Source organism: Paramormyrops kingsleyae, chromosome 5, assembly GCF_048594095.1.
Source record: "Paramormyrops kingsleyae isolate MSU_618 chromosome 5, PKINGS_0.4, whole genome shotgun sequence".
Lineage (NCBI taxonomy): Eukaryota > Metazoa > Chordata > Actinopteri > Osteoglossiformes > Mormyridae > Paramormyrops > Paramormyrops kingsleyae.
In genome coordinates, this window is record NC_132801.1 from 37,514,721 (window position 1) to 37,537,459 (window position 22,739).

Consider the following 22,739-nt stretch of genomic DNA (forward strand, 5'->3'; position numbering starts at 1 on the left):
AGCGACTAACTGACACTTCTCACATGTAAACGTACCGCTAATGACTGGAGAAGAATAACTAAACATATTGCACTTGGAACACAGAACAGGAGACATGATGTTGTACTGATGTGCAACGGGAAAACTGAGACTACCTACGATGCTTTGCGAAGAGAACTGTGGAGCAGGTCTGTTTGATCACAGTGACCAAAAATCAATTCAGTTTCAACGCTGATAATTTAACACTGACCATAATTCAACGCATTAAACTATAATTCAACGTTGAAACAATAACATGGTGCTATCTGGGAGTACAGCTGTTTCAAACACTTTCAAATTACGGTACAATTACAGTACAAATAAAATTATTGAACTGTGTATATTTCAAATATGCTATAATACAGTATAGTATTGTACATAAAGTTACTTATTATAGTTTCACTACTGCATCTCCTTGGCTCATTTTGGCACTTTCTCATAAACTTTGATGAGTCTATATTAGTAATTGAGAGAAAATGGACTTTCTTTTTTCATCATGATTTCTGTGCAGGCAGCATTAGCCTCAAGTAGCTAGCCAAAAGCAGATGGGTTACCGCAAGGCAAAGTAGGCAATAAAAAAAAATCGTAATTAAAATTTTATGTTTTCATGTATAAAAAGATCCTAAGCAGACTACTTGATTACTATAAGAAAACTATTTAAACAGTACAGTGGTACCTCGGTTCTCGAACTTAATTCGTTACGGACTCCGGATCGAATCCTAAAAAGTTCGAGTTCTGATCGAATTTTTCCTACCTAATTAACATTATCTACCTTGCTAACGTCAACCTTATTTTCCAGTTTTATTTCCTGTTAAGGATAGTACAGTGCTTTTACATGAATTCAAGTATACTTGAATATACAGTGGTACCTCAGAACTCGAATTTAATCCGTTCAGAACTCCAGATCGAATCCTAAAAAGTTCGAGTTGTGATCGAATTTTCCCCATAAGAAATAATGGAAAACCAATTAATTACACCTAAATATGTTTTTTTTTTTAGCATTTAAACACAAAATTAACAGGATAAAACAAGAAGAGCATTTTTTTCTTAACGGCTTCCAAAACGATAAAGATCTTATCCCAACATTACCCCTGTCCTGCCCCGATCTTCCGCTCCTTCCGTGTGTCACGCCCCCCTCATTAACCTCGTGTGGGATCCCCATGTGATCAGCTGTTTCTGGTTGTTGTCATTAGTCCTCTGTATTAAGTCCGCATTTCCGTTTGTTTCCCCAGTCCGGTCATTGGGTGCGTTCGACTTGTCGCTACACGATCTGTACACCCTACAGGATCTGTAGCTTCCGGATCCGGTTCATGCATAATGTACATGTGCGCCTGCATGTGTCTTTCCCAGCGTTATACTGTGCATGTGCTCAGAGTTAAAGCTTGCGTACATGGAGTATTTTATGACTGGTAGCAAACAGTACTGTTTGCGATTGCGGCTCGATGCACTGCGCTACGTACGTTTACGACTCGTAGTGAATTCTAAACACGCATGCGTGTACGTGGACAGTGATTCAATGTCGTATAATCAACATATATATATATATATAGATATATATATATCTATATATATAGATATATATATATATATCTCAATTAAAGTCTGGGAGCCCAGACAGATTGCGGTTAAATGGGCAAAATGGGTGGATTTTACCTAGCTACCAAGGTGAACCAATAGAGCAGGATAATTGCATTTGTTATACGTTTGAGCTCGGTTTATTGGTGTTTTGTGACTAGAGGTCGACCGATATGGGTTTTTCAATAGCCGATGCCGATATTTAGGAGTCAGGGTCAGCCGATGGCCAATATATGCTGCCGATATTTTTTGGCCGAAAATTGGACGTTTTCCCCTCTATTTGCATGATAAAATATCACATTAATAATAACAAACGATACACAAAATTTCTCAACTTAGCATTTATTGAATACTGACTTGTGTAAATTTAAATATAAATTTTAATAACAAAAACACAATACAACTTATAAACAACTTAAACTTATAAACAATAAAGATAGCAGCATCAGAATCTCTTTAGCAGCAAACTCATTCTTCAGCTCCCAAGCTCACCAGTCTGCTGCAGATATTGCACCTGGCTTTTCCTGGTGTTGGCTTTGTGAAATGCTGTCATACAGGATTAGATTTTTGTTCAGCCATAAGACAGCAATTACTAAAACAGAAGAATAAATGCAAGGTTAGAATTTTTATTATAGTACCTTCATCTTCAATTCATTCTACAATTCCAGTATTCCATGCACATTAAAACAATTACACTCTAATACATTTTGAAGAAAAAAAAACACTAAGTGCATAATGGTATGATGAGTAGTGTACAAAATGACCTAGGCCTATGTAAACGATTTTGAAAAGTTTAATCGATTCACACTTTATATCATCGCTGCCTAAGATATATAAAGTTCTGTCATATCACCCAGCCCTAACATGCAGTAATGTTTTAAACACATATCCATGTTGTTTCTGTTGTTAGCAGACAGATAGCTTAAAGCCAAATTCACAATCAGAATCTAGTGATCCCGGAAAATAAAATAAAATAACTGTCGTATTGCACAGCCTTGTATGCAAGGACAACATAAGCCCCTAGTGATTGTGACGTTGTCTACGTATAAGCCCGTATAAAGGATAGACATGTTTAATGAGGAAACTAACTGCGCAAAGTCATGCACTTTTTATCTAGACGTCTGACAAATTGTTTGAATCTCCGGTCTCAAATGAAAAAAAGTTGCACAGAAGGACCATTGTCAGCATCAGCTCAAGTAAATGGTAACCACGCTTTCGAACAAACACTTTTCTCCGCCATGCATTGTTTTTAGCAGCTCTGTGTCTCCGAGGACGGCGCTGTCTGCGATCAGGGCAGAGTAACGCAACTCTCACACACGCTACAGTATTTGAGAGCTGCCTGCTCCGCCCCACACACTCACAGAGTGAAACTCTCCGACACAAGAAAAAAAACATAACTGATAACATCGGGCTGATATGGTAATAATTAAAATGTTAACAATTAAAATGATTTTTAACGATTAAAAAATGTCTATGAGCCCACCAATAAGCGCACAAAACGAACTCTATTAGAATCAATGATCCTTAATGTTACCTGTAAGCTACGGTTGGTTGAAGGCTCATTATCATTACCCCAGTTCCCAATAGCGTAATTCGCGTTTTCTTTTAAAGCAACATTTCATAGCAAACTACTTAAATAAACAGGTCATTGAAAGATCAGAATTGAAGCCTTACCGTTTTATCCCAGGACTCTTCCAAAACTTCTGGCTGTGGTCCTGCACAAGGCAGCATGGGTCACGTGTTCCACAGCAACAATAACACTGGGCTGCCCGCAGACGTGCCTGTCTGAAAATCGGCGTAGTGCACTCGGATATCGGCCGATGCCGATACATTAAAAAATGCTAAATATCGACCCGATATATCGGCCGGCCGATATATCGGTCGACCTCTATTTGTGACCAATAAATAAATGTTATTTTCCCCAAACGAATAACCTCCTTGTCTTTGGATGTTTATACACGTATATTTTCTTTTATTTATGACTGCCGCTTGGTTGCTATAAAACTGTATTATGTGTACAATGTTAAAAAATTAAAAATAACATTCACTCAGTTACTTTTAATACCAGTCCAATATGAAACCACGTGAGGTTCAGATACATTATCTTGTAGAAAAAGATTCTTTTATTGTTGTGACTTACTGAGAAACATGTTTCCCACATTTGTTCCACAGGGATCAAAAGCTGAAACAATAACTAGACTAAACTTTTAGCGTAGACACGTTCTTACGCATGCATTATCATAGATAGGGAGGATGTCGTAAATAGGGCTTCTGGTCCTAAATGCTGGCGATGTACGCAGGCGCACATGTAAGCTATGAATGAACCGGATCCAGAACTACGGATCCAGTAGGGTGTACGGAATCGGATCGTGCAGCCAGACTCTCTTGGCCCGACTTTCTTGTGTAGCCGGCTTAAAGCAACGCATTCTGATCCTGACGCAATGCATTACGGTCAGGGATGGGCAGTATTTTAGATAAATGTATTTAAAATACGTATTTTGAAATACAAAATACTATTTTGTATTTTGTATTGTAAAGCCTTTGGGAAAAATCTAATGTAATTTGTATTTAAATACATTTAAGATGAGTATTTTGTATTTTGAAAATACATAAAATACTTTGTGCCAATCAACCTCTTTATCTGGGTGCTGATTTAGTTCAGACACACCCCTCCCCCAACCTTAAGACTCATGCACGTGAGCTGCCTGCAGCAGAGTCAGCATTGGATCAGCGACTTTTCTCAGTTTTCTGCATTAAGGTAAGGGTGTCATCATGATCAATTCCGTGTTGATTAAAGTTAAAATGGTGCATCATTCAGATTTGCCTTCAGTAAACATGAAAGAATAAAAAAGCACCGACACGTGTAGGAGGAAAATAGCGTTAGCTGCCTGTTAGCCAAGCAGTTTTAATCTATCAACTAGCTAGTGAAATGTGTTTAAAACATTACTGCATGTTAGGGCTGGGTGATATGACAGAACTTTATATATCTTAGGCAGCGATGATATAAAGTGTGAATCGATTAAACTTTTCAAAATCGTTTACATAGGCCTAGGTCATTTAGAGCAAATAAATCCTTGCAGTGTTTAGTGGGGCAGCAGGAATTATTGGAACGTTGGGGTGGATGAAGAAGCATGAATGAATGAATGATATAGTGTGATGTACTTGGTTCAGTTGTTCTTTGCTGTTTAAAGCGCGAAAGGAGATTCATATTTACACTTGCACGTTGCCAGGTAAAGTTTTTTTTTTTTTGTGCGCACACTCCGTGACAGAGTGGAATGCCGACAATGTGCCCTGTTATATAATTCTGTAAATCGGCGGGGCAACTCGGTAATTGTTCTCCACACCAAAATAATCAAATAGGCTAATCCCAGTAAATGCAGTATTTCAATTTGTTGATTTTAGCCCTTACGAAAATTAACCATGGTTTCCTATGGTTTTTATGCAGTAACCATAGTTTTACTATGGTACCTCATGGTACTTTGGTACTACCCATAGTACTACCATGGTTTATCCATAGCGCTTCATGGTAGCTGTGGTACTACCATAGTTTACATATAGCACTTCATTGTAACCATGGTACTACTATGGTTTTAAAAAGGACCCAGCAAATGTGCACTTGCAAGGCCCATCCGGGTTCTTGTCTGGAAGTGTGGACTAGGGCCAACCCACACCAAACCTAAATGCACCCATTGCGGGCTATGATGAAAGTAATGATATTGCAAAACACTGTATTACAAGCATTTTTTTTATTGTAGAATCTTTTAATAGACTGTACATTTGTAGAATTTATAAATTTAAAATAATTTCATTCAACATTTTCTTTGTATACATCAGGTACCCTACTTAAAAAGTAATAGTAGTAACATCAATAATAGACTAGCAGTCTGTCAATTGACTATCATATCACAATAGTACATTTAATTAAGCAAATTAAGTCATATATATATAAAATACATACATACATACATTGCATATACACAAACATCCCCAGGCCCAAAAAATTAGGCAAGGATTTACTACTCCTATTTTTTATACTGTTATATATTGTACATACCTATAGCAACTTTTCCTTCTATAATTACTCTGTCATTTACCTAAATTTTAATCAGTTTCAATATTGTTCACTAGAGGAACTACATACTTTCTTTTGCTGACTGCAAATAAAACACACTTTTTATGTAGTGATGAAGCTGTTACAACAATAGTGTCTTGTTTCTCATTGACCTCTTGGATAAAATCAATATAGAGGTTCAATTGCCTATCCCTGAACATAACTTTCTGTTTTACTGCTAGAGGATATCCAAAAATCACTGGTATCTCATCACAAGCACATTTAGTAAGGGCACAGTTGCACTGAATTTTCAGAAGAGCAAAATCCTGAATTTGTACAAAGCTTTCATCACTTAGCATCACTACTGAATTGGTACGTTTCTGCATACGTGTGTATCCTGCAGTTGTGTAGAGCGTGCCTTTGTATAAAAACCTCTTAAAACACTGTACAGGCTCATTCTTAGGTAAGACATTAAAATGTCTTTCAACAGCTGCGTACTGTCTAGGCAAGAGGGGTGAAAATGTAGGTGCACCAAATATATGAAAATCGCCTACAATCAAATGCCTCTGAACTACTCTTTTTCCAAGTAGCTGACAACAATAGTCAAACACAGTGGAATTTTTGTCCTTGACATGGCTGTGAATGTTTCTTGGGATATCACGCCACAGTAGAAAAGTTCGGCATATTTGTCTGGGGACACTCTGGGTTCCATGGAAATACTGCATCAGATTGTGATTATTGCCTTCAAATGTAAAAGCAGATATGCACCATAATGGCCCCCATAACTTCACACTCTCACATAAGTGAATAAGCTGATGAACATTAAAGCTGACATGCTCCTTACCATACAATAATTCCATCTGTATGACAAATTTGTGTAAAGCAACATCAGCCTTTTCCAAGACCTGCCGAGGGATGTTGGTCATTAAGAGTGCATACATTGCATAAACCAGAAGTGCCCAGTGATTAAGATACTGTGTAGGCAATATACTGTCAAGGGTAATCATGGAATAATATAGAAGCCAACTTTTGAACTCGGAAGCTTTCCAAAATTTTAGTTTGTCAAGTGAAGAAGGTGTACGAGTAAGCTCTTTAGGTGGTTTTACAGAGAGCAATCGTTCGTTCAGGACATTAAGTTTTGTACCAATGTACCAGGGTAGAGTATGATTGGAGCTGTCTATCCACAGAGTAAGAAATTGCCGCACAACACCCAAAAGAACCGCATGCATATAATCTGGTATGAAACTACTTATAATGTTAAACAGTGGCAGGAACAGAAGAGGTGACAGGCCTTTCACGCCGTGAACAGGGTGGCCCTCCTGTGAGGCCTGAATTGCATCATCCTCCCACTGGTTGAGTTGTCTACTATCTGCAGGTGGGTGTAGGTAAGGGTATGCATTAACATAGCCATGACCTTTAGCTACTCGTTCCCCAGGATGAAGACACCAGTCACAGCCATGCTTTCCATTAAACTGTGTACTGTGTTTCAGCAATGGCCTGGCTACAGAATCACAGGCACTAACAACAGCAAACACTCTGCTCCTACGAATTACCTCACCATCTACCCACTTCAAGCCATGATCCTTCAAACTCTCCATTTCATCTATGAATGGCTTAAGAAATGTGTTCATCACTGGCTTAGACTTGCCGAACCAAAGAGCAGACAATAGGACATGTCCTTTCCTAATACTAGGTGGTAATTCATTTATCGTGAATTGAATTGGCCACAAGGAATATTGAGAGGATTCAAAGACGGGTACTCCATCACAGTTCCATAGTAATGTCAGATCCCATTTCCCAATCATGCCATTTTGAATGTAGCTTTTCATGATGTCCCCATCAAATATATCACTAACTGTGTCATCCCAAATCCAAGAAGCTTTGTCTATAATTGTTTGAAAATTTGTCACATAGTTCTCCAGTACATCTCTCAGTTGAGAAGCTAATGGTAGATAAATGAAGAAGGACCCATTCCTAAGATTTAGGGTTTTGTTGAAAGGATTTTGGCATTCTTGACACATATCAACTAAGTTGCTGTCCTTACAAATGTACTCATGGCACGACTCACAGTAGAAGTGGATCTCAAAACTATTGTTGATGGACACAAAACATTTGTTAAACAGGAACTTTGTGGCGGGCAGTGTACCAGGAAACAGAATATCAAGCATTTTCAGGAAATCACTGAGACCTTCTCCACTTAGGCTATGACGTAGAATGAAGACCAACATCATTAGAATGGTTTGACCTTTGGTGACATCACTCCCTGGATATATTGGCTCACCACCACCATCCAGATTGAAAGGTTCCTAAAATACAAAAGCCATTCAGTATAACCGCACTGCAGCTCAATACGTAACATAAAGTTTGCATGATGAGAAGAAATATTTTGATCCAAAATGTACTGTAAAGGACACAGTACTCCCATGTTTGATTCCCACTACACCCCTAACAACAAAGGAGTAAAATACCTCTGTGCTACTTTGGTAGTGCACATGAATGTTGTCAGTCTCGTTGGCATCATCATCTGATGGGTAGTTGACGTCTTCCTAGAAAACAACACATATAATAACATGAATATCTGCACATTAAGCACGCAAAGTTACAAAGAATTTTAAGGGTTAGAGGTCATTCAACCAATAGAGTTTTTTTTCCTTTTTTTTTTTTTAATTTAAGCAATATAACAAGAGGGGGAGTGGGGTTGTTAGCGGCAGGGGCGGACTGGGACAAAAATTCAGCCCTGGCACTGTAGCCACACCAGCCCACATTACCACACTGACACAGCCCCACCCACGGACACGCACATTCACTACTTATATTGGTGTACAGATGGTGAAATAATATAAGCAGTACCATATGTAATAGATATTTAAACATGTAATGTACAGTATGTGACTGGAACAAAAATAACCCGTTTATAACAAATTTATACATACAGTAAAAACTAAATAAAAAACAATCTGTGAATCTTGTAGAGTCCGTGTGCGGTCTGTTTATGCCGTTTGTCTGCTATTACTTATGATAGGAGTAACCTGTGAATGTGTATCACACACACACACACACACACACACACCTTTACACACAAATGGACATGCAGCACTAGCAACACTTCAGCATACTTTTATTCACAAATAACTATATATGTCATTCTCTGCAGTGTTGTTCTTTATTGCCACTGTCTATATGTTCGCTTCTCCTTGTTTCTATGTTGACATTGTACACATTGTCTGTCTGATTCTACATCTTCTCATCCATTTTAACTCTGTAACTCTGCAATTTTAATACATTGTCTAACTATTGCATAGATATATTACACTAATGCCTGTAATAGAAGTCTATGTTCCACCCTACCTAAGGATTAATTACATACTGTAACCTATGCATGTATTTAATGTTTTACTTTAAAGACTAGCTATGTATTCAGAGTTCACTACAAATGCCTACAGTACTATGGCTATAGCTATAGGTTCTTTTGCATGTTAGACTATATTGCTAGTAGCATACAGCAGTCTTTATACCCTAAATCCCACGTTATCTGCTGATAATGACATTTTAAAATGTACGGGAGTTCTACGCTAAGCTTACAACTGTTAAACACAGTGTAGGTTACTGTCAAAAACTGTCAGAAGTAGCGTGAATGGTGTGAAAATTACTTAGTATATTTTAGTATAATGACTTAGAAGTATATTTTCTGTTTTCTTCTTACCTCCTCTACCGCGCTACTGTCCTCCGATGCAGCAGCCGAATTTAAACCTTTGGAGAATATTTCAGTTAATTTTATGCATTTGACAGCGTCTGATTTTAGAGCCTTTTTTTTTGCTTTCTCTGAGCTTTTCGGCACCGCATTTCCTTTTTTTTGCGGTCCATCTCTGACAATTAGCTTGTGTTGCACTTACTGTTTGACATTCTTGAGATTTTGATTACGTCCGCGTAACCTCTGATTGGGTCGGATTGGGTCGGCCCATCTCGAAACCAGCCGGCTGTCGCCGATTGGGCCAAATGCTTAACATTTATTATTATTATTATTATTACTATTATCATCATCATCATCATCATCATCATCATCATCATCATCATAATATTCACATCTTGCAAGAGATAAAAGCTGCCTGCATGTAAAAACAATACATATTAAAAAAAAACTGACCGGCCCATATTTTAAAAATGGTCCGGCCCTTCTGGCATTTGCCAGAATTGCCAGATGGCCAATCCGCCCCTGGTTAGCGGATATGCCCAAGGCTATGGATCCCGCTGGCACGAAGCTGTAAGACCGTTGCTTTTATACAACAGTTCCATTACACCATCTGTCCGTCCATCCAACTACCTATCTATCTAGTAAACATTTACCTCCCTGGTGAGTGCTGTGATGAATTTCATGAAACAATTAAAGCAGGAAAAGAAAAGTGTCTTGTCTACATACCTCACAGTTATTTGGGTACTGCCCCTCGGTGTCATAAACCTCACTGGCCTCGTCAGCTGAGGGGTAGTTCATGTCTCCCTGATATAACACATGAAAATGGTAAAATAATTACAAGGTAATCACATAGTGATTTCATTAACTTTCTTTCCTTCTGGATAAATACACTGTCTATCTATCTATCTACCTATCTATCTATCTATCTACCTATCTATCTAGTAAACATTTACCTCCCTGGTGAGTGCTGTGATGAATTTCATGAATGGAAAAAATGCCTATATATCTTCATTAAAACTACGTGGTAAGATTTTCTGACCTTTATTACTTTGGTTATACATAGTCATAGCTGACTGATATGCACTTGTTAGTGACTTGCCAGCCTAACGTTACGCCACTACTTTCAACTGAGGTCAGTACAGTATAACGTAAATTGGGAGAATCGTGTCCAAATTTTATTTCACAGAGGATTTTACAGGTTTACCTCTTGTGACGATTTTTATTCTCATTTGTTTACCCTTTGGAGCTACTTTTAGTTGGTATAGCCGGCAAGTTAAAGTTAGCTCGGTTAACTATAAGCTTGCTTGCTAGCTAGCTGTCTGAAGTAAAACAAATGAACAAAACCACAAATACTTACATTTAATCTTCTTCGAGATGTTTCTCTGGGAATTTCAATGTCCACTTCACGCAAATAGCGTTTATATCGACCCAATCTGCGATGCATCATGGCTGCAAATTCCTGTTCTCCTGTCCACTACTCTTCAACGGCGAGTTATGAGTCTCTGCAGAACAAAATGGGCGTTCCCCAAGCAGTATGGGCGGGTTTCAAACATCCAATCAGAGAACGTAATGGGCGTTCCCCAAGCTGTATGGGCGGGTTTCAAGCGTCCAATCATCGTTAAACCTTTTTTTCGGTGACAAAAAACAACGCTTTGGAACCGCCCACTGTAATACACTTCCAGCGCTTGAAATCCGCCCACTCGCTTCTGTGTTCTGCAGAGACCTCCTCGTTGTCGCGCACCAATGACAATTCAGCACGCTCGCGCAGCTGCATAATTTGAATTTGACAGTTGACAGTTGTAGCTAGTATTGTGGTAACCGCATTTACTTATATTTTAAGTCTTATATGGCAGTTTTAAATATGTATGGATTGTTCGATTTTTTTGAGGAAAATACTCTAAGTGTCGGACCCTTAAGTTCAGTTAATTTAACTGGCACTGGAATGACCACAAATGAACTGAACCCGAAAGACTGGAATGTGGAGGAGGTATTGGTGCGGTGGGGAAAGTACCTTTACCCGGCCAAAATACTGGACATTTCAGGTAAGAAATTTCATATATCGTCCACAGATGACTGGCAATTTCACCTATTAATATATTAACACGCAAATACGCTAACGATAGACTGTTTGATAAAGCTAACATTGATTTCAGGCTAGGTGCTCTGTTACAGCTAACTTTCTTAACGTGTTGCTACTGTAGCAGTATGCAAGAAAAAGCCTTTACCTCAGAAAATTATTATATTAATTGAAGTATCGATATTTTAGTAATTTGGGGTAAATGTGTTGTTTATCATTAACAGGAACACAGTGGAAAGTAATTTATGTATTTAATATTTGCACTCCATATTGACATACCAACATATTGTTCTTATTCTCAACTAGAAAATGAGCAAATGCTCTCAGATAAAAGAGAGGAACTTATAAAGGGCTCAGCTGCCAATGAGGAGTGTGGCAGAGGGAGGCGGAAGAAAAAACCTGTCCAGTATTCCTCGGATGATGAGCAATGTGAGATGCCAAAGAGAAAAAAGGTGCCCTACTTTTTTCAGTTAATTATAAAATGAATTGCAGTGGGGAAATAAGGATTTCGCTTTTGATTAGCACAGGTATTTCAGTAGCAACACAATTGGAATTACTTTTACTAAAAAAAACAACAACAACAATCCTGCCCCCCATGGTATATTCTTGCTCTTTGTTTTTCTTGCTCTTTGTTTCCACTAAGCCATTAATATTCCACGTCTCTCTTAAGACTGAAAAGAAAGCTGTGCATCCAGCGCAAATTGAAAAACTTCTCCAACAAAGAAAGCAAAGACTCAGTGTAAGTTCTGTCATTTGTCATCAAATTGATAGAAATGATCTTGGCCATTATCCAGTTGGTTGATTTGCATAATTAATTTACAATGCCACTGTTTAAAATTTGCCATCGCTGCAAACCATGGATTGTCTAGGACTGTCCGTTACTTTGTTTGTTATGACACAAAAATCCCCCATTTACAAAATGCATGATGTCTTTCTTTTTCACTCTTTAAGGCTGAAAAAGAACCCAGGAGAGAGCAGCTAACTGTAAGTTATTCATCACCCATGACACAGATGAAATACCTAACAGCAACTTTTATCTACTTTCTTCTTTATTAAAAGTATCCCTGGCTAGTGAGACATTTTGGCTTTACAAGACTGTGATGGTGGGGGCGTAGCAGTTAAGGAACCTGATTAGCATGCTAAGTAGCGTGGAAATTATTCGAATTAGTTTAAATCCTGACTGCCACATTGTGCCCTTGATCAGCTTTATGACGTCAAATTTTGCCCTGATTTGCTTGAATCTCTTTCTCTTACGTGCTTCCATGTACAAATATTTTAATAAACTTAAGTAAAACTGTTATTTCTGACACAAATGGTATTGTTTCCCTGTAGGTCTTCCCATTACATCAAGTGTATTAGAACCTAGAAAATCTTCTAACAATTAAATTTTTTTTTAGGGGATCTCAGTCACTCATTGTTCCAACTGCAAACGCCTTGAACAGCGAGTCAAAGAACTAGAGGAAGATCGGCAGAGGTTGACTCAGCAGGTGGATACAATTAATGGCAAGTTTGCAAGCAACTCATTAATTCGCCAGATTTTGTACCGGTGGAATCCTATTTCACTCTTCTTCAAATAGCATAGTAGCTCTTTGTTGAAATGGTTGAACAACTTTGTTGGGCACATTCAAACTCTGTACAAAAGCTACTATCATTTTAAATATTTTTAAATGATTCTGTAAGGGTGTTAACCCCCTGGGGCCTGAGGCCTTTTTTCCACTTTCGAAGTAGTCTGACATGCCTTGACATTTTAAAATATTTCACCTATCTAAAAAACACTTATCCCAAAGTGATACATTTGCTTTTATTCAGCACAAACTCAGCACCAATAATCTGAGACCTCTTAGAATGTTATTATTATCATTGGTTAAACATATACTTTTCAAAAACCTATTTTCAGACATGCTGAGAAATTGTAAAAAATCACATTATAGACATTTCTAGGTAAGACTTTTGAGCTCTGAAGCTTATAGACACAGGGGTTGGCTACACATAGGTGAAAGTGACATTCAGAAATTTTATATGGTTTGATTACTAAAGTGTTAGAACTTTGGAGTGACACTCTTTTTCTCAAAGTCAGTGGTCTTCACAATGAATATTGATGAGATAGGTGTCCTCACACCTGTAGTAGTTTGCATACTGTCAATGGCCCATCAGTCTGGAATGTCACTGCACCCCACACCCATCACTTTGGAAAGGCAGTTTGAAACGCAAGAAAAGTAGCAACAATAAAATCCCTTTCACAGTTTATTGATAGATGGAATGAAAAATGAAAAACTGTGACTATATAAATATAGAAAGCGATAAATATGATGCAGTGACTATAATTGACGCTCTGGGGACGAGGGCATCATCGACCGCGTATCTTTCTCGTGTATTTCAGTTTATATCTCGCTGAAATCATTATGTAGAATCATGAAAAAAACACTGACTAAATCCGTTATCTGTCTTCTTTTCAAAACTTCCATTGTCAGAAGTATTAAGGTTTTTAAAATTAGGTTAAATAGGCAAAAAAGCAAATCGTGTCACCTTTCTTTGTTTTACTTGCGTCGGGAGCGTGTAGGACCGCTCTCAGCGGAAGATCGCTATTCACGTTCTAAATACGCTGCGTTTGAATCGGCGACCACGTGATTGCAGGCACACAGGCTTAGCCCACTGAGCCATGAACGCAGGTATGAGCTTCGCTGCTGAAAGTGGCAACACTGGCGCAAAGCTTCAGCGGCAGAGACGTATCCGTGTGCTATATTGTAGCCGATCAGTGTAAACACTACCCAGACATGTGCTCTTGTTTATTTCGGTCACAATGGGCGTATTCACATATTTCTTCACCCAATACTAACTGTCGGATTATCATGTTATTATCATGCGAATAGCGCGATTTGCAAGTGGGTGGGTGATCAGAGCCGCTTCGAGACGCAGACGCTTAAGTCAGTCACTCTTGTTCTTTCTATTCGTATCACGAAGCTGTAAAAATATATTTAGTTTCTACCTATATATATTTGAAAAGTAGACCGTCCAAAGTTTCTGAGAGTATTTTTAAAATGTGTGTATGACAAAAACTCGCGGAGTTATTTAAACGGTCTCGCGAGAATTCTGTCAGATCCCGCCGGCGGGATCGCCGGTCCCAGGGGGTTAACGTCTGTTATTTCTTTTAGATATGAGGATTATGCTCTCTGAGTTGAGAAGTACTTTGGTAAGAGAGCCAGCCACCACCGTACAAACAACCAACCTGGAACAAGCCACCAGTCGCAGCTCATCTCCTCAGGCCCAAGAAAACTCAAATGATGATGTAAGTGAATTCTAACTAAGACTAGCCTGGTTGACACCTACTGACATTGTACTGATCAATTATTATGAAATCCATTAGCAACACTAGCATAAACTGCAAATTATTAAATTATTGCCTACTAAATCTTAAATCATACCAGGTGTTGTTATATTAATATTGTTAGATTTGTTATCAATTTTAAGAAGAAAAAACAACTTAGCCTATAAAATGTGTTCTGCCCCTGTTGGTTGCTGAGTGCACTCCATAGGTATAAAAGCAAGAAACTTTGGTGCAATGTAGATCTAATAGCGCAGCCAACACTAACTGATCAGAGCAAGGTAACTCTGTGCCTCATTCAGTTAGTGTTACCTGTTGGTTTGCGAATTTGGCCTTCGTTGTAGTCAATTGTCTTGTTCCTGTTCCGACAGTGCTCGGTAACTTCAAACATCAGGCTTGGGTTCATTGATTCCAGACTATCCCTTAGGTAATTAATTAATTAAAGAATCTCACTCTGCAGCTTATTATGCCCACAAGGTCTATCTCCATTCTGATCTGCTTGCCTGAGATACAATCAAAAACAGACTTATTACCCCTTTTGTGTAATTATGATGACTCCCATAGGCCAGTTGTTCAAGATTGGCAAGTGTTTGGTATAACTTGGATCAAATAGTGAAACGGTAGCTAATATTAACTGATGAGTCCAAGGACACTTCATTTCAGTTTTTCTGTAACATGTTATTGATGTTTCATCTGAATTTCAAGGTTCTCATTGGTGAGGGACTAAAGGTCAGCAGGATTAAACTGCAAAGGTGCAATCACCTTCAACCAACAAAGCTGGTCTGTGACCTGCTTGGGGTCGTGTTCACCCGAAAGGAGATGGCCACCTCGTCACTTACTGGCCAAAAAGGGAGCGCCAAGAATGAAGTTAAGTCACCCTTGGAGGCCACCTCTATCAACGCTATTTTTGGTAGGTTTTCATTAATTTACCCAGTAAATCCACGCTGCTCACAGTTATTTGTTACAATGATGGAATGGCAGGGGGAAAATTCTTGAACACACTAAGAAAAAGCAATACACCATGGCAGATAAGTGTGCTCACTGGAAGTTTTGGAATATGTCTATAAACAGTAGGGATGAGACACGATTTTTGAATAGTCGAATATTCGATATACACTGCTAAGAAGCTACGTAGAACTACTCTCAGATTACAGTTGCCCTTTGCTGTCTTGGTGTACTGCTTTTCCCCCTGTGTTTTCAATGCTACTTTTTGAGGAAGTAGCACCGTAAGCACAAGTGTTACTAATGAGAGTCAATACGATTCTGAAGCAGATCCTCATTGAATGTCATGAAGGTGATTAATAACACCTTTGCTTACCTTGCTACTTCCTAGAAAATTGGCTGCTGCGACATGGTTCCGTAGCCCTGCGAGAGCTGTCAGTAGCAAAAAGAATGACAAAATTTTGTACAACATAAACCGAATAACAAACCAGCATCTATAGCTAACCAATGTGTACTTGCTATTTAGTTTATGTTGTACCCAATTTTCTTGATCTATTTCCTTCAGACAGGTCTCAAACAACAGGACTGTGGGTTGCAAATTACCAGTTTTCCTTTTAACTCTTTCATTGTCGCCGCCTAGTGGTTCGGACGCATACGTCCGAATTTTCAATAACAGAAAAAAATGACGTTCAATAAAAGAAACAAATGTATCAAATCAACCAAAAACGGCTTGTTACACTACAAAAAACCTTTCAGATAATATCTGTAGAAAGTTGCGCAATTTTTGTGCCATGGTTTTTTTGTAACAAGTAAAAATAAAATGACCATGGTAGCCATCTTTAAACGGGTCGAGTGTCAGGAAGTAAAATATAAGTGTTAATAAAATGAAAACTAAGCACTTCAAACTATTTCTTTCACGGCCAATAATTCATAAACCGTCACAGTATTAAGACAAAACACGCATTTTTCCATAAATATGACTGTAATGCTCTCAAATAGCTTGCTCACTCATCGCGGAAAAATGTCAGTCGGTATTCTGTACATTCGTGCAATGTTTATTATCTTCGGAGTTTTAGAAGAAAACCAATGAATAAAATGACAAAGTTACCCTCGTTTGAAAGCTTGATCTCTTATGTACATAAATCAATCACTGTAATCCTTCATTGTCAAGTATTTTTTCAGATATATGCTCTGCTTCCCTGCTAGCACATAATTTTTTACGCACTGAACCTTTGCCCATGGTGATGTTTCACCATAATAAACTTTTTACATGAACATCAAATTACAGTGTCATTTGCTTCATCCAATAGAGGTGTGTCTAAGGTTTGCAAAATGGTATGGGATGTGCTGATTGGGCATTGTTTTTCGCGCTGGGGACATGAATGCGCAACTTATTATCTGCAGGTGCAGTATTTGTGGGAGTGTCTCGAGTACGCATTACGCACGTAGTCTCCGTGAGTTTACCCAGTTATTTTCGGACAACAACTTTTTTGACTGAAGAAAAATGGCTCGGATGACTTTCACTGTTGAGAAAGCACAGAAGATGATTTTGAAGAGTGGTTCGGGGGAAGAAAGTGTCGCTTTTATCCATTGATTCGATGGAGGAGGACGCTTTTTTGCGCGGAGAGGATGCAACGCTCGACATAAGTACATTTATTTACAGTTTACATTTTACTCTTTTATTCTATAGATTTTTATAATTCCGTGATTCAGCAAATTACAATTAACATTTGCTTTGGTAACATTGTATTGTGTTACATTGGGAAAAGTTCCGCATTGCCTTTGTCAAGCTTTGAAGTGTTCAAAGTAATGCAGCGCTTTTGGCTTTCACTTGGGCAAAGTTACGCGGGGCTCTGTTTGGGCAAAGTTATGCGGGGCACTTGTCGGCCTTGTTTGAGCAAAGTTATGTACAGTACTTGTCGGCTTTGTTTGGGCAACATTATGTACGGTACTTGTCGGCTTTGTTTGGGCAAAGTTATGCGGGGCACTTGTCGGCTTTGTTTGGGCAAAGTTATGCGGGGCACTTGTCGGGCTTTGTTTGGGCACAGTTATGTGGGGCACTTGTCGGGCTTTGTTTGGGCACAGTTATGCGGGGCACTTGTCGGGCTTTGTTTGGGCACAGTTATGCAGGGTTAGGGTTAGAAACAAAATGTTTCTTATGACCCATAAGTGGTAATGCATTTAGAAAGAAAGACGCTATCCCAAAACACTGCTAGTTACACTGCGGCCATTTTGGATAGGTTTTGGATAGGTTTGGCACAAGTCATGTGAATAAAATATAGATTTTCCTACAAATGTGTGGTGATTTTGTGTGACAAAATGTTACTTATGACCCATAAGTGGTAATGCATTTAGAAAGAAAGACGCTACCCCAAAAAACACTGCTAGTTACACTGTGGCCAGTTTGGATAGGTTTTGGATAGGTTTTGGATAAGTTTGGCACAAGTCGTGTGAATAAAATATAGATTTTCCTACAAATGTGTGGTGATGATGTGTGACAAATTGTTACTTATGACCTATAAGTGGTAATGCATTTAGAAAGAAAGTTGCTACCCCAAAAAACACTGCTAGTTACACTATTGCCATTTTGGGTAAGTTTCAGATTAGTTTAGGTTAGGTTTTGGATAGGAAAAGCTCCCAGTTGCACCATTTGCTCTTTCCTCCGTAAAACCTGCTGGGCTGCATCAAATGATATGAAATTGGGCACACATGTAGAAAACAAGTTTGGGAACCAGATTTTTAAAATTGGACCTATTCCATCATGTAGTTTTTGAAATATTTGCAAAAATCCAAGACACAAAGACAGGTTTTTGTATTTTTCCAGCTGTTTTTGTTATATTCGCATGTCCATAAATTATACACAGGTTATTCATTTCGTTATTGAACTTCCTACAATCAATTGTAAAGGGGTCAACTTTGATTTTAGGTATCAGGCATGTGTCTGTGACTTTTATATCTGAAGTTATAAGGTAATTATTCCAAAGAGGGAAGAAATGCCCCCCCATGCAAGGGGCCCCTGGATTATAAAAATCTATAGAATAAAAGAGTAAAATGTAAACTGTAAATAAATGTACTTATGTCGAGTGTTGCATCCTCTCCGCGCAAAAAAGCGTCCTCCTCCATCGAATCAATGGATAAAAGCGACACTTTCTTCCCCCGAACCACTCTTCAAAATCATCTTCTGTGCTTTCTCAACAGTGAAAGTCATCCGAGCCATTTTTCTTCAGTCAAAAAAGTTGTTGTCCGAAAATAACTGGGTAAACTCACGGAGACTACGTGCGTAATGCGTACTCGAGACACTCCCACAAATACTGCACCTGCAGATAATAAGTTGCGCATTCATGTCCCCAGCGCGAAAAACAATGCCCAATCAGCACATCCCATACCATTTTGCAAACCTTAGACACACCTCTATTGGATGAAGCAAATGACACTGTAATTTGATGTTCATGTAAAAAGTTTATTATGGTGAAACATAACCATGGGCAAAGGTTCAGTGCGTAAAAAATAATGTGCTAGCAGGGAAGCAGAGCATATATCTGAAAAAATACTTGACAATGAAGGATTACAGTGATTGATTTATGTACATAAGAGATCAAGCTTTCAAACGAGGGTAACTTTGTCATTTTATTCATTGGTTTTCTTCTAAAACTCCGAAGATAATAAACATTGCACGAATGTACAGAATGCCGACTGACATTTTTCCGCGATGAGTGAGCAAGCTATTTGAGAGCATTACAGTCATATTTATGGAAAAATGCGTGTTTTGTCTTAATACTGTGACGGTTTATGAATTATTGGCCGTGAAAGAAATAGTTTGAAGTGCTTAGTTTTCATTTTATTAACACTTATATTTTACTTCCTGACACTCGACCCGTTTAAAGATGGCTACCATGGTCATTTTATTTTTACTTGTTACAAAAAAACCATGGCACAAAAATTGCGCAACTTTCTACAGATATTATCTGAAAGGTTTTTTGTAGTGTAACAAGCCGTTTTTGGTTGATTTGATACATTTGTTTCTTTTATTGAACGTCATTTTTTTCTGTTATTGAAAATTCGGACGTATGCGTCCGAACCACTAGGCGGCGACAATGAAAGAGTTAATAAAAATTTATACAGATTGAATGATTCTCCTGTTTTTATGGGTTTTGGTAGCTAGATGGAAACATGAAGTAGGATTTTTAATTACATTTATTACACGGCTCTCTGGAATGCTTGATTCTGATTGGTCAGTTGAGACATTTGCAGGTTCGTTATTTTCAAATAATAACCGCTCCAAAGTAATAACGCATAGTCACGTGGTACTATATCGTTTCGCGGAAAGATAAAAATGTTATTTTAAAACAAATATGCCAATACAATGTTTCAAATTCATATTCATGTTCATGTCATTTTCCTTATGTGGCAAGTAGCCGTGTAATAAGCGGGATAATGTACAGGCAGCCGGTAGTTATCGCGAAATAAGCCCCTTCAGTGTGATACAAGTGTGCATGATACCTGATCACACTGTCGGGGCTTATTTCTGCGATAACTACCGGCTGCCTGCACATTATCCCTTACTTGCTGTTACATTACAAATAGCCTATTAATTGTTTGATGTATGCATTATTGCACTACAGCTTTGTGAAACCAGATTAATGGAGCTCGAGTTGTAAATAAGAAAACCATGGTTTGTAAAAAGCAAGGTTTGGAAATACCATGGTAAAGACCATGGTAAACAAAAACCATGGTAAAGACCATGGTAAACAAAAACCATGGTAAAGACCATGGTAAAACAAAAACCATGGTAAAACAAAAACCATGGTTTATGACCAAGATTATACTATGGTTCAACTGTAGAAAAACCATGATAAAACCATAGTCATAAACCATGGTTTTCATAGTTACCCAAAAAACCATGAAAACCATGAAAAACAGCTAACCATAGTAAACCATGGTTATTTAATCATAGTAAAACCATGGTTAATTTTCGTAAGGGAGAAAAAAAAAAACATTAATCTGTGTAACACTAAATTGTATTTTTTTTTAATTCATTAAACATTTTCTTTTAATTAACGAATGTATGAAACATGGACCATTACTTTATTCAATATTTCTGCTATGCAGGCTCATTTAGTAAATTTTAAGCATTTTACAAACATATTGTCACGCCCCGCTCCGTCCGCTCCCGATGTGTGCCACGCCCACCTCGTTACCTCGTGTTCAGCCCTAATTGTGATTGCCTGTGTCCTGTTAAGTCTAGCTTGTCTTGTGTATTTAGTCCTCGTCTGAGTCAGTCTTCCCCAGACTTGTCATTGTAGTGTCATGCGTTGGTCCTGTTTCCTCGTCTGTCAGCCTGTAATAAACCCCGTTTGCCCGTCAGTCCGGCTCCATTCGCCTGCTTCCCTACTCGCTCACCCGCGAAGCGTGACACATATGGTGCTTAATTAATGAAAATGCCATTTCCATGCCATGTAACATTTCCGAATTGTGATTATGTTCCCCCATCTATGCAAATGATTGATGTAGAGACAAAAGAAGGTTAATCACTGTCTGTCACCATCACTTTAATGTAGTGATTGTGTGCATTTGTTATGACACTGATGCATGATGCACAACTCTTCAGCTTTAAGATTTATTTATGAACTTTCTAATTTTAAACTGTATATAGAAGCAAACTTTAAATTAAATAAATATAAAAGCTGCTATGTTTAAAAAGTATTGTACAACCTGCAAAAAAAAAGAAAGAAAAAAAAGAAATTCAGTTAGTTTTTGATGTGGTTTTAAAACTTGCTGTGAAGTAAAATAATATAATATAATATAATAGTTTTTCCTACAGGGCAGGGGAAGGGAAGATCACTTCTAATCAGTAGTACACATCTAAATGTTTTTGTTTTGCATTCAGAATATGTCCAGATATATTTCACTCAGTATTTTTTATTTTAAATACATTTCTATGTATTTATGCCCATCTCTGATTACGGTTATGCTACGTTCACACTGCGAGCAGTGAGAGTGTCAAAGTGACTGGAAGTCATTCATTCTCTATGGGAGGGAGCGTCGGGAGGCGTCGAGGAGCGGCGCGTCGCGATCTGGGCGGCGGGAGCGTCAGACAGAAGTTGAATCCCAATCAACTTTATGGTAATGAGCTGTGACGTCTTTGACGCTCGCGGTGTGAACGTAGCATTAGTATGGAAGGCCAACAGGGCCAAAACGTCTTAAAACTTTATGCCTAAAGATGTCAAATATTAACGGCCAGAGACGTCAAATTTGCACGCCTTCAGGTGTAAAAAATCAACACGTCGATTTTTCACATGCAAAAAATCAACATGTCAATTTTTCACACCTTCAGACGTCAAAAACAGGCGGCATTTTGCAACGTGTGCTGATGTCGACAAAGCGACCCTTTCAAAATAAAAGCACCACCAACTCCTGTCCCTTAATTGAGCATTTCCCTCTTTTTTAATTATCCATTCATTATCCATTCATACATGCACACTGAACATGAAAAACATGGATATACTGGCTTTTTTTGCATACAAACTATCTGCTGTCACACACCTGCCTCAAGTACTTTTGTCCATTAGACAAACAATTGCACATACTTGTAACTTCCATCCAGTGACTACATTCAACATATTTATTCAGCTATCCCAGCACTGCTGGTATTTAATGGTGTCTATATTGCAGTCTTATTATCTATGTATAAATGGCTTTTTACATACAAGTTGTTGAGACCTGCGCGAACGAACGAGCAGGGAGTGGAGAATCAGACTAAGGAAGCCGTGAGTACGGGTAAACAGGGTTTTATTAAAGCAGCACAGGACAAATGTTAATGACAGACCTGGGGAAAACGGACTCAGTCGAAGACTAAATACACAGGACAAGGCAAAAATAACAGGCAACAGGTGATCACAATCGGGAATTAACACGAGGTAAGGAGGGTGGCGTGGCACAAACGAGGATCATACGAGCAGGTCATGACACAAGTCTCCAAACACAAGGACAGATCATAAGATATTAGTTATTATTATTATTTTAATTCTTGTAATATACAGCTGTTACTTTTTCTCATCATTCG

General features: G+C 38.3%; 1 long non-coding RNA gene across 1 annotated transcript; it reads left to right on the forward strand.

Moving 5' to 3' along the window:
- The first annotated feature begins 11,335 nt into the window (after positions 1–11,335).
- Positions 11,336–12,915, forward strand: LOC140591004 (uncharacterized). Its single transcript, XR_011991890.1, has 5 exons — positions 11,336–11,377; positions 11,719–11,864; positions 12,083–12,151; positions 12,364–12,396; positions 12,810–12,915. It is a non-coding gene; the product is annotated as an uncharacterized lncRNA (long non-coding RNA).
- The last annotated feature ends 9,824 nt before the right edge of the window (positions 12,916–22,739 follow it).